The 9522-nt window shown below is 43.6% G+C and overlaps 1 non-coding gene across 1 annotated transcript; it reads left to right on the top strand.

Annotated features, from left to right (window-relative positions):
• Positions 1–8631: 8631 nt before the first annotated feature.
• Positions 8632–8738, top strand: LOC131217852 (small nucleolar RNA R71). Its single transcript, XR_009157440.1, has one exon. It is a non-coding gene; the product is annotated as a small nucleolar RNA R71 (small nucleolar RNA).
• Positions 8739–9522: the final 784 nt, after the last annotated feature.

The raw sequence follows: 9522 nt of genomic DNA, 5'->3' as shown, positions 1-9522 counted from the left end.
GCTGGTTGGGGAGGTGCTTGTCCCCTTGGAGGATGCTGCTGCTGTTGATGTTGCTGAGGTACTTGAAACTGCTGCCTCTGTTGCTGCGGTCTCAGAGGTTGGTGCTGATGCTGCTGCTGAGGGGGCTTCGGTGGTGAAATCTACTGTCGCTTTTACTGTGGAGGTTGTTGCGGTGCTCTCAGCTGCTGCTGTGGAGGCTGCTATGGTGCTCTCGACTGCTGCTATTGAGGTCGGGGACACTTTCACCTACGGTGTCCTATCCCATCGCATCCATAGCAGGTATCAGAAAGCTACCTCTGAGGTGGTACGGTGGGGGTGCCGACGGTACTACTAGTGCTCTGGCGGATGGGTGGCTCCTGTATTTCTACGGTTATCAATGCTACTGGGAGCTACTAGAGGGGGCTTGCCTCTTCCGACCTCTCCTCTGATCTCGATCACTCTGCGTGCTGGCCCACTCTGTTTCATAAATCTGAGCCCTCCACACTATTGCTTAAAAATTCAGGAGCTCATGCCCAATAACATGGCCTCGAAGACCGCAACGTAAGTCGTTCTCAAAACGACGGGCCTTTCGCCCCTCATCATCAACCAAATATGGTGCGAACCTTGATAGCACCACAAAATGGGCCGCATACTGTGCCATGGTCATGGCCCCCTGTACCAGAGTCTCGAACTCTAGTGCTCTCTGACGTCAAATGTGGTCAGGGAAGTACTACTCCTCGAATCGGTCGATAAAGTCCTCTCATGTCCAGACATAATCAGGTCCTGCGACACGGGTAATTTTGGTCCACCAGTGCTCTGCCTCACCTTGGAGAAGGAATACAGCCAACCGGACTCGCTGCTCGGTCTTACACACCATAGTGTTAAAAATCTTCTCCACATCGGAGTACCATCTCTCGGCTGCGGTCGGATTTAGCTTACCCTAGAAACGTGAAGGATTAAGCTATCTGAACTCTCGAAGAAGGGAACTCGCGTGCTCCTGCTCAGCCTGGGCTAGAGAAAGAATTGGGTGTCTACCCTGTCTTTGAAGTGTAGCCATTACAGCCTGCAACATCTGCTGTAACTGGGAGGCACTAATAGGTACGGTCAGATCTGCACCGGCCTCAGGTGTAGGAACATCATCCTCAGGTAGGGGAGCAGGGATCTATGGGGGTGGAATGGGAGCTGTAGGTGGTAAAGCGGGAGCCTCACAAGGTGGAGCGGGTGATTGGGTCACTCTCCTCCGCAGCATGTTCTATAGAAAAGAACAAAGGCGCCTATCAATCCTTAAAAACTCCCGAGGGCACGTTAGGGGACTCAATCGGAAGGTTACGCACTTGGAACCTAATCGTCCTAAACTCATAGCAAACATGTGATGTTGTTCTCGGTTATTCCCATGTTATGTTCTGATACCAACTTCTCTCACACCCCAAACTCAAAAACTAGACTTATAAAATTCCTGATCACCGAATTCAGCGCCGACAGCCTTTATAGTACCCCATTCTCGGCTCCCGGCATCTATACACTAGGTTCCGATTCTGGGATCCTACAAGGAGGATTTGAAGTATGATTTTGATTCAGTATAAGCATAAGCATAAGTATAATCCATGAACAATAACCACAAGAACTCCATCATAAAATCTACTATGATCAAAACTTTGAGTACGATGCATATGAAAGGGAAATACAAGATAAAGAAAATAACAGAAACTCCAGAAGCTCGACTGCACACTCCAAGTATGGTGAAGCTACGACTGTGTCCTAGCATCACCTGCATGCATCAATCATGCATAAGCTTATAGAAAGCTTAGAGGGTGGTGAAGTATGTGCACAATATAAGTGTGCTTGGAATGCAAGGTTAGAGTAATGAGGAATCATGCTGGTGAGTACATGAATGCAATCATCTGTACCAAGGCTATGCAATGTAAGATATAAATGCTATCGACGATGTCAAGACCATGCAATGCAAGATGTAATTCAAGCATGCCAATCCTCATCATATATTAGTATAGTTCTCATTCTGGATAACCACCAGGGTCTAGTACACTCTACACCAGCTTACCGCCCCTATCTGAATGCACAACTGGGAGAGTAGAAAAGATCTCACTATTCGTCTGCCAATATTGGGCTCGACTCGTCGATAACGGACCCATTCCTCAAGCTGGTCAAACTTAACCTAGAAATTGCCCCCTCACTCAGTGGGTAAGGTCACACCCCTTTCCAACCGACCACGACACAGTGTGAGACGCAGCCTACTGGTATATGGCCCTCGTGCACTCATGAATCTACTCAATCTCGACATTAGAGTCATCCTCTGGTACCATCAGGTTCAGGGATTTTCACCTAGGGACATCTATGGCACCCCGATGCTAGAAACAGTATTTTCGGTATACAATCCAGCCACCCACAATGTGTCTATGGAGGCTATGGCCCTGATGTCGCTAGGGCATATAACAATCATAATCATACAAATGCAAGTGCATGAATCATCCTACCAGACATGCAACAATCCTGCGCGTACTATGCGCTCATGTAGGGCAACTCCGCCTATCAGGGAGCCCATAAACGATCTACCCGAAGGCCTATGCTATGATCAGTCACTCCTCATATCAGGCATACATATGATGCATGTGATTATGAATCATGGATCTATACTAAATATGTTATGTGGTGATGGACTCTGTTCATAACGAAGATGGGCTTAGACGGCCTACACACTACAAGTATGGGCGTAACAATGGGCCATAGGGAGAGTGACAATGCGGACATTTAACCAACATCATCCTTACAATGTGGACATTAAACCATCATTGCTTCCAAGGCACTGCCATGAACATCATTTCTTAAACCACGGTGGAATCACATTACAATGGGCCTGTAAACATCCCGTTGGGCCTCGACCCATGGGCCTTAGATGCATCAAATGGGCCGTATAACATGGGCCTCATATTTATCAAAGTGGGCCTCAACAACATACTTCATACATATCAAGGTGGGCCTCAACAATGGTTCATAACTATGGAAAATGGGCCACATCACATAGGCCACATGTATATCAAATGGGCCATACCCAAATATAAGGGGTGATAAGGATTTCCACCATTAGAATTCCCAAGGGCTTAATGGTGGATGTTCAAACCCACTATTTTCTATAATGTGGTCCACTTGAGCCTAGATCTATCTTATTTTTAATCTCAAGACTTAAAAATGGGCGTGCCAAAGGTTGGACGATTTTGATGTAACACATGCATCATGGTAGGTCCTATAGGGATGAACGACATAGTTAAATCACATCCCTCATGGTAGAGGTCCACACTGATGAAAGGTATGGTTACAATACATACATAAGTGGGTCCCATGTGGGGCCCACCATAATGTTTATTTTCCACCCAACCTGTGGGTAAGGTCACACAGATCTGGGGCCCACCGAAATGTTTATTTTCCACCCATCCTGTTCACAAGGTCACACAGACATGGGGGCCCACCGCAATGTTTATTTCCACCCAGCCTGTTGATAAGGTCACTCATACCTAGAGCCCACCGCAATTTTATTTTATACCCAGCTTGTTGGTAATGTCCCACGGACCAGGGGCTACCATAATGTTTATTTATCATCCAATCTATTGACGGGGCCACTTAGGCATGGGGCCCACCGTAATGTTCATATGCAATCCAAACTGTTGATAAGGTCACAAGACCTAAATGAATAGGAAAAACAAATTTCATATTTGATCCGAAACATATGCAACCCAAAAAGGGTTTCAATGGTAGGCGTCCATCCTCACTGTTCCCTGTGATGTGGGCCACCTAGGCTATGTACACGGCTGATTTTCGTGGTGGCCCGTTGCCCTGAGGGGGGCCCACTAAATGTAAGGTGTTGATGTTCAAACACATCATAGTGGGGCTCACGGCTGGGACCCATGGGTCCTTGGCCATTCACGCCCACCGCAGGAGTGTAGCAGGACGCTGTGCAGCATCCTCTGGCACCAACAGTAGTGCCTGCTGCCTCTTGCTTATTATTATTTTTTTTAAATGGAATTTCTACGGTTTATTCCCATGTGGGGCCCGCATCAGATGGATCCGACCCAGCCGTTGGTCCCTGTGGCTCAATACAAACCCATCAAGTCCAATATTGGATGGGTTTTGGTGTATAGAAATATCAGGGTTAATTCAATGGTGAACATACTATTCTCCATACTATGGCCCGCCAGAAAGTTGGATTGGCTTCATTTTTGGGCTTAACGCCTAAAATGAGCTAGGGAATGGGATAGACGCATGGATCGGCCCCATACATCGAGGTGGGTCCTACATGGGTAGTCTACACTCCATTGTTAGTCACACCCAAGTTAATTCACACTTCACGATTGGGCTATGTCCAGCATCCAAGGACACTGGACGGTGTGGAAACAACATAGCATCATGGTGGGTCCCACATGGACGTGGCCCACCTGATGGTATAATATATAGAATATCTTTATTATATTACATTTAAAAGAAGAAAAAAGGGGGGTGGCTGGGTGGTTCACTCCACTGTCAGATCTCGCTTCACAGTTAGCTACACCCCACTGTCATTTAACACTGCACCATTAGCCACCTCCACTGATGGACGGTGTGGCATACACCTCATCAAAGTGGGTCTGACATGGGTGTGGCCCACCTGTTTGGATCATCCAGGCCCGTCAACAAGCTGGATAGTATAAAGCCATCACATCCATCCGATGGGTCCCATATGAAATATATACTTCATGGTGGGACACACACACCCCAAATGGGCCACATACCCCTTCATCACCATCACCATTTAAAGAGAGAGAGAGAGAGAGAGAGACGGTGGTAGAGGGACCCCTCCAATATGGGCCCCTCATGGTTAAATCACATACATCAACATGGGTCTCACCAATAAGTGGGCCCTAAAATGGGAATTAATGGTGGATCACCCACCTCTAGGCCTTCTCCTTGATCCCTTAGACTCCTTGGCTCCTTACCTTCACTTTTGATGGTGGTTGATGGGGTTTTGATGATGAGGATGAGAGATGAGAGGGTGGGAAAGTGGGCCACACTTGTTTAGGGAGAGAGCTTGGAGGTAAGGTGGTGTACTTGACTTGATTTGATGTGATATGTCGTAGAGATTTCCTCGAAGTTCGTAATGCTTGGCATTTCTTTGGAATGAATGTAGGCCCACATCTCCTGGCCTGGGTATCGGATCGATGTGTGAGTCACGGCGTTAGAACCGCTGCAATGACGCAGTTGCTATGATACAAGTTTTAGATTGAGCCTACTTTGGTATACAGGACCTGGCTTAGGATCGCGCGTAAATGTTGGATACAGGTCGAGGGTTACCGAAATTGGGCCGGGAGGACCACGGAAGTCCATGAAACGGTATGAACTATGATACGGGTCTTACACATAACATCATTATTAGAAAGAAGATACTTGAGTGTTGCATGATCTTTGTAAATGATGATCTTGGATCCGATTAAGTAGGACCTAAATTTGTCCAAAGTAAATACTACGCCTAAGTGTTCCTTTTCTATAGTCAAGTAGTTCACTTGGGCAGGATTTAAAGTTCTACTTGCATAATGAATAACATATGGCTTCTTTTCTTTTCTCTGACCTAAAACCGCCCTAAAAGCATAATCAGGCGTGTCACACATAAGTTCAAAAGAATAGCTCCAATCGGGTGGCTGTATGATAGGTGTAGTGGTTAACATGCCCTTAAGCTTAGTGAAAGCTTCCTGGCATTGCTCAGTCCACTCGTATGGTGCATCCTTTTGAAGTAGATTACATAAAGGATGAAAGAGATGACTAAAGTCCTTTATGAATCTCCTATAAAAGCTGGTGTGTCCTAAGAAGGATTGCACGTCTCGTATGTTCTTGGGTGGAGGTAGGTTAGAGATAAGATCAATTTTAGCCTTATCTACCTCAATTCCCTTGGACGAGATGATATGTCCAAGGATAATTCCCTTACGAACCATGAAATGACACTTCTCCCAATTCAGTACCAAATTCCTTTCTTCAATCTTTTTAGCACACATTTAAGATTCTCTAAGCAGTCGCTGAAAGATGGACCGAAGATAGAGAAGTCATCCATGAAGACCTCTAGATATTATCCCTCCATGTCAGAAAAAATACTCATCATACATCGCTAAAGGGTGGTGAGAGCATTCCAAATGACATCCTTCAGTAAGCAAAGGTGCCCAAAGGACATGTGAACATGGTCTTTTTCTGATCTTTAGGGGCTATCTCTATCTGGTTGTAGCTCGAATATCCATCAAGAAAACAATCATACGAGTGATTAGCTAGCCTTTCTAAGATTTAATCAATAAAGGGTAAAGGGAAGTGATCCTTCCTCGTGACGGTATTCAATTTTCTATAGTCAATGCACATTCTCCAACCAATAGTAACTTTAGTTGGCACGAGTTCATTATTGACATTGGCTATCATGTGATTCCGAACTTCTTCGGAACCACTTGAGTTAGATTCACCCATTGGTTATCGGATATAGGGTATATGATACCCACATCTAAAAGCTTAAGAACTTCAGCCTTAACCACTTCCTTCATGTTTGGATTTAATCTATGTTGTGGTTGCCGAGTGGTCTTCACGTTATCCTCAAGATAGATGTGGTGAGTACAAAACGAAGGGTCAATTCCCTTGAGGTCCGCAATCATCCATCCAAGGGCTACCTTATGCTCAATAAGAGTAGATATGAGCATACTTTCTTGTTCTTTCTTATGGTGGGATGAAATCACCACCAGATATGTCTCATCTTGACTTAAGTAGACATATTTTAAATCTGAGGGTAACAGTTTTAGGTCAAGCTTTGGCGCCTTGAGGCTAGATGGTGGAGGCACTACTTTGATTTGGGGTAATTTTTCAAATTGTGGCCTCCACCGGTTAACTTTAAGTACCTGTGCGGTATCGAGCATGACACCTGTCTCCCTAATTATATCATCATCTAAATTATGGGAGTGGGCTAAGCATGTCTCTAGAGGGTCAAAGGAATAGGTCAAAGGTGTTCTATCTTCCATGAAAGAGTCAATCATGTTAATGTCGTGGAAATCATCATCATCCTCTAACCGTTTTCCTGTGTTGAAAAAGATATTCAACTCCAATATCATATTCCTGAAAGACATACTCATGACTCCATTCCTGTAATTAATGATTACGTTTAAAGTAGTAAGGAATGGGTGACCAAGAATGGCGAGAATTTGAGTGCTCATGTTATTGATGGGTTTTATATCCAGAACGATAAAATCTCCTGGGTAGTAGAATCTGTCAACCTGGACTAACATATCCTCAATTATCCTTCTCAGTATAGGAACTGAGCGATTAACAAGTTATAATGTGGTTCGGGTGGGCTTCAATTCACCCAAACCTAACTATTTGTAGACCGAGTAGGGAATCAGATTTGCGCTTGCTCCTAAGTTAAAAAGTGCGTGCTCAATTCGGTAGTTCCCAATTACACAAGGTATAGTTGGGCTACTGGGATCTTTGAATTTCTGTGGCACATCTTGCTTTAAGATGGCACTCACTTTTTCACTTAAGAAGATTTTCTTTTAAATATTTTGCCGTCTTTTGGTTGTACACAAGTCTTTCAAAAATTTAGCATATGAAGGTATTTATTTAACCGCATCCAGTAGTGGAATATTGACTTTCACTTGTTTCAACACCTCTAGAATGTCCTGAGAGTTAGAGAGAGGTTTTGGTGTAACCAACCATTGGGAGAATGGGGCAATTAGCTTGCCTTGAAATTTTCGTTCTAATTCTTGTGGAGTCATCTTAGATCTATGATTGTTGTTCAATTCCGGGTCCTCAGGATTTTCATCCCTAACCAGAATAAATTTTTCAATGGCCTTCCTACTCCGAAGAGTGGTGATAGATTTAGCTTGCTCCATTTAGTTTGAAGACCTTGGGTCGCTAACTTCATATTGTGGTTTTGAATTGGGAAGAGGTTGAGCTGGAAGACTCCCCTTATTCCCAATCGTATTCCTTGTGTCAAGCCTTTATATGGCTTTTGAAAGGTCTTGAAAGGCTTGTAGCATCCCCTGATTAAAAAGCTCTTGCTTTTGAAAAGGTTTTAGAATCGGATCCTCTTGAGGTTTCTCTTGATTTGGACTTTGGTTGAAGAAACCTTGAGGTGTAATGGTTTGTCTATTCCTCCAACTGAAGTTTGGATGATTTCTCCAACTAGGATTGTATGTATTGGAGGTGGATCCATTGAAAGGTCTTTAGTAATTGTCCACGGTATTGGATTGCTCATTTAACACCTCTTGAAAGGCAAGTATCGTTAGACAATTCTCAGTTGTGTGAATGTTTTAAGCACAAATACCGCAAACAGTTTGCTTAGCCTTATCCTTTTCTAATTCCATGGCCTCGAGTTTTTTGGTGAGATTAGCCACTTTAGCATTGATATCATCATCCTCTTTTAGGAGATACATTCCACCCCTCTCTTTGCATTGAGTCAGCCTAGACGTGGTGTTTGATTTCGGGGAGATGTCCCATGATTGTGTGTTTTTAGCAAGCTTATCAAAGTATTCCCACACATCATCGACACTTTTATTCATAAACTCTCCATTACACATTGTCTCAACTAATTGGTGCATGGGGGATGTCAGCCCATCTTAGAAAAAGTTCGTGATGCGCCACGTTTCAAAACCGTGTTGTGGGCATGAACTGACAAGATCCTTAAACCTCTCTCAACATTAGAAGAATGTTTCATCTTCCTTTTGGGTGAAATTCATCATCGACTTTTTGAGGGTGTTCGTCTTATGGTATGTGAAAATTTTCTTTATGAACTTCTTTGTCATGTCATTCCATCTGCCAATAGATCGAGGACGTAGTGAATGCAACCACGTCTTAGCTTTTCCCTTCAAAGAAAAAGGAAAGAATTTCTGCCTGACCGTGTCATCAAACATATTTAGAAAGTATAAAGTGGCTATAATCTCGTCAAACTTTTTTCAGGTGTAGATACGAATTTTTAGATTCACGACCATGGAATTTTGGAAGGAGTTGGATTACCCCTTGCTTGATATCCATATGTCCTATATTTTTTGGAAAAACCATGCATGAGGGCATACACACCTCCGCCGTTTGTAAATAATCTCGTAAAGTATGAGGCAGGGGTGCTTGATGCACCTCATTCTCATCTTGGACTTCCTCAGCCCTAGGTTGAAGTTATTGATTTACCGGTTAATTTGTAGCCATCACTTCAATTAACTCTGAGGATCTCGAGTGGTGTCTAATCCTACAATGGATAGAGAACCCCTCAACCAATCCTCCTTCACTCAAAAGACGTCGAGTATTATCACGGATCCACTTGGGCATGAAATACTCTCAGGCCTCAAATTTAGATTCTACCTTAAACTTAAAAGAGAGAAAGGAAATAGAAATTTAAAAAGAGAAAGGGAATTAGATAGAAGTTACCAAATTAGAAGTTCGTAATTAGAATCCTGCAAAACAAAACAAAATTAGTCAGTTTCTAAAAATAAAAAATAGCAAGTTTCTAAATCTAAAATTAGAAAGTAAGTTAGTTTCTAAAAACAA

The sequence above is a fragment of the Magnolia sinica genome, chromosome 10, assembly GCF_029962835.1.
Source record: "Magnolia sinica isolate HGM2019 chromosome 10, MsV1, whole genome shotgun sequence".
Taxonomy (NCBI): domain Eukaryota; kingdom Viridiplantae; phylum Streptophyta; class Magnoliopsida; order Magnoliales; family Magnoliaceae; genus Magnolia; species Magnolia sinica.
Note: the sequence above shows the minus strand (reverse complement) of the source record. Positions and strands in the feature narration are given on the sequence as shown.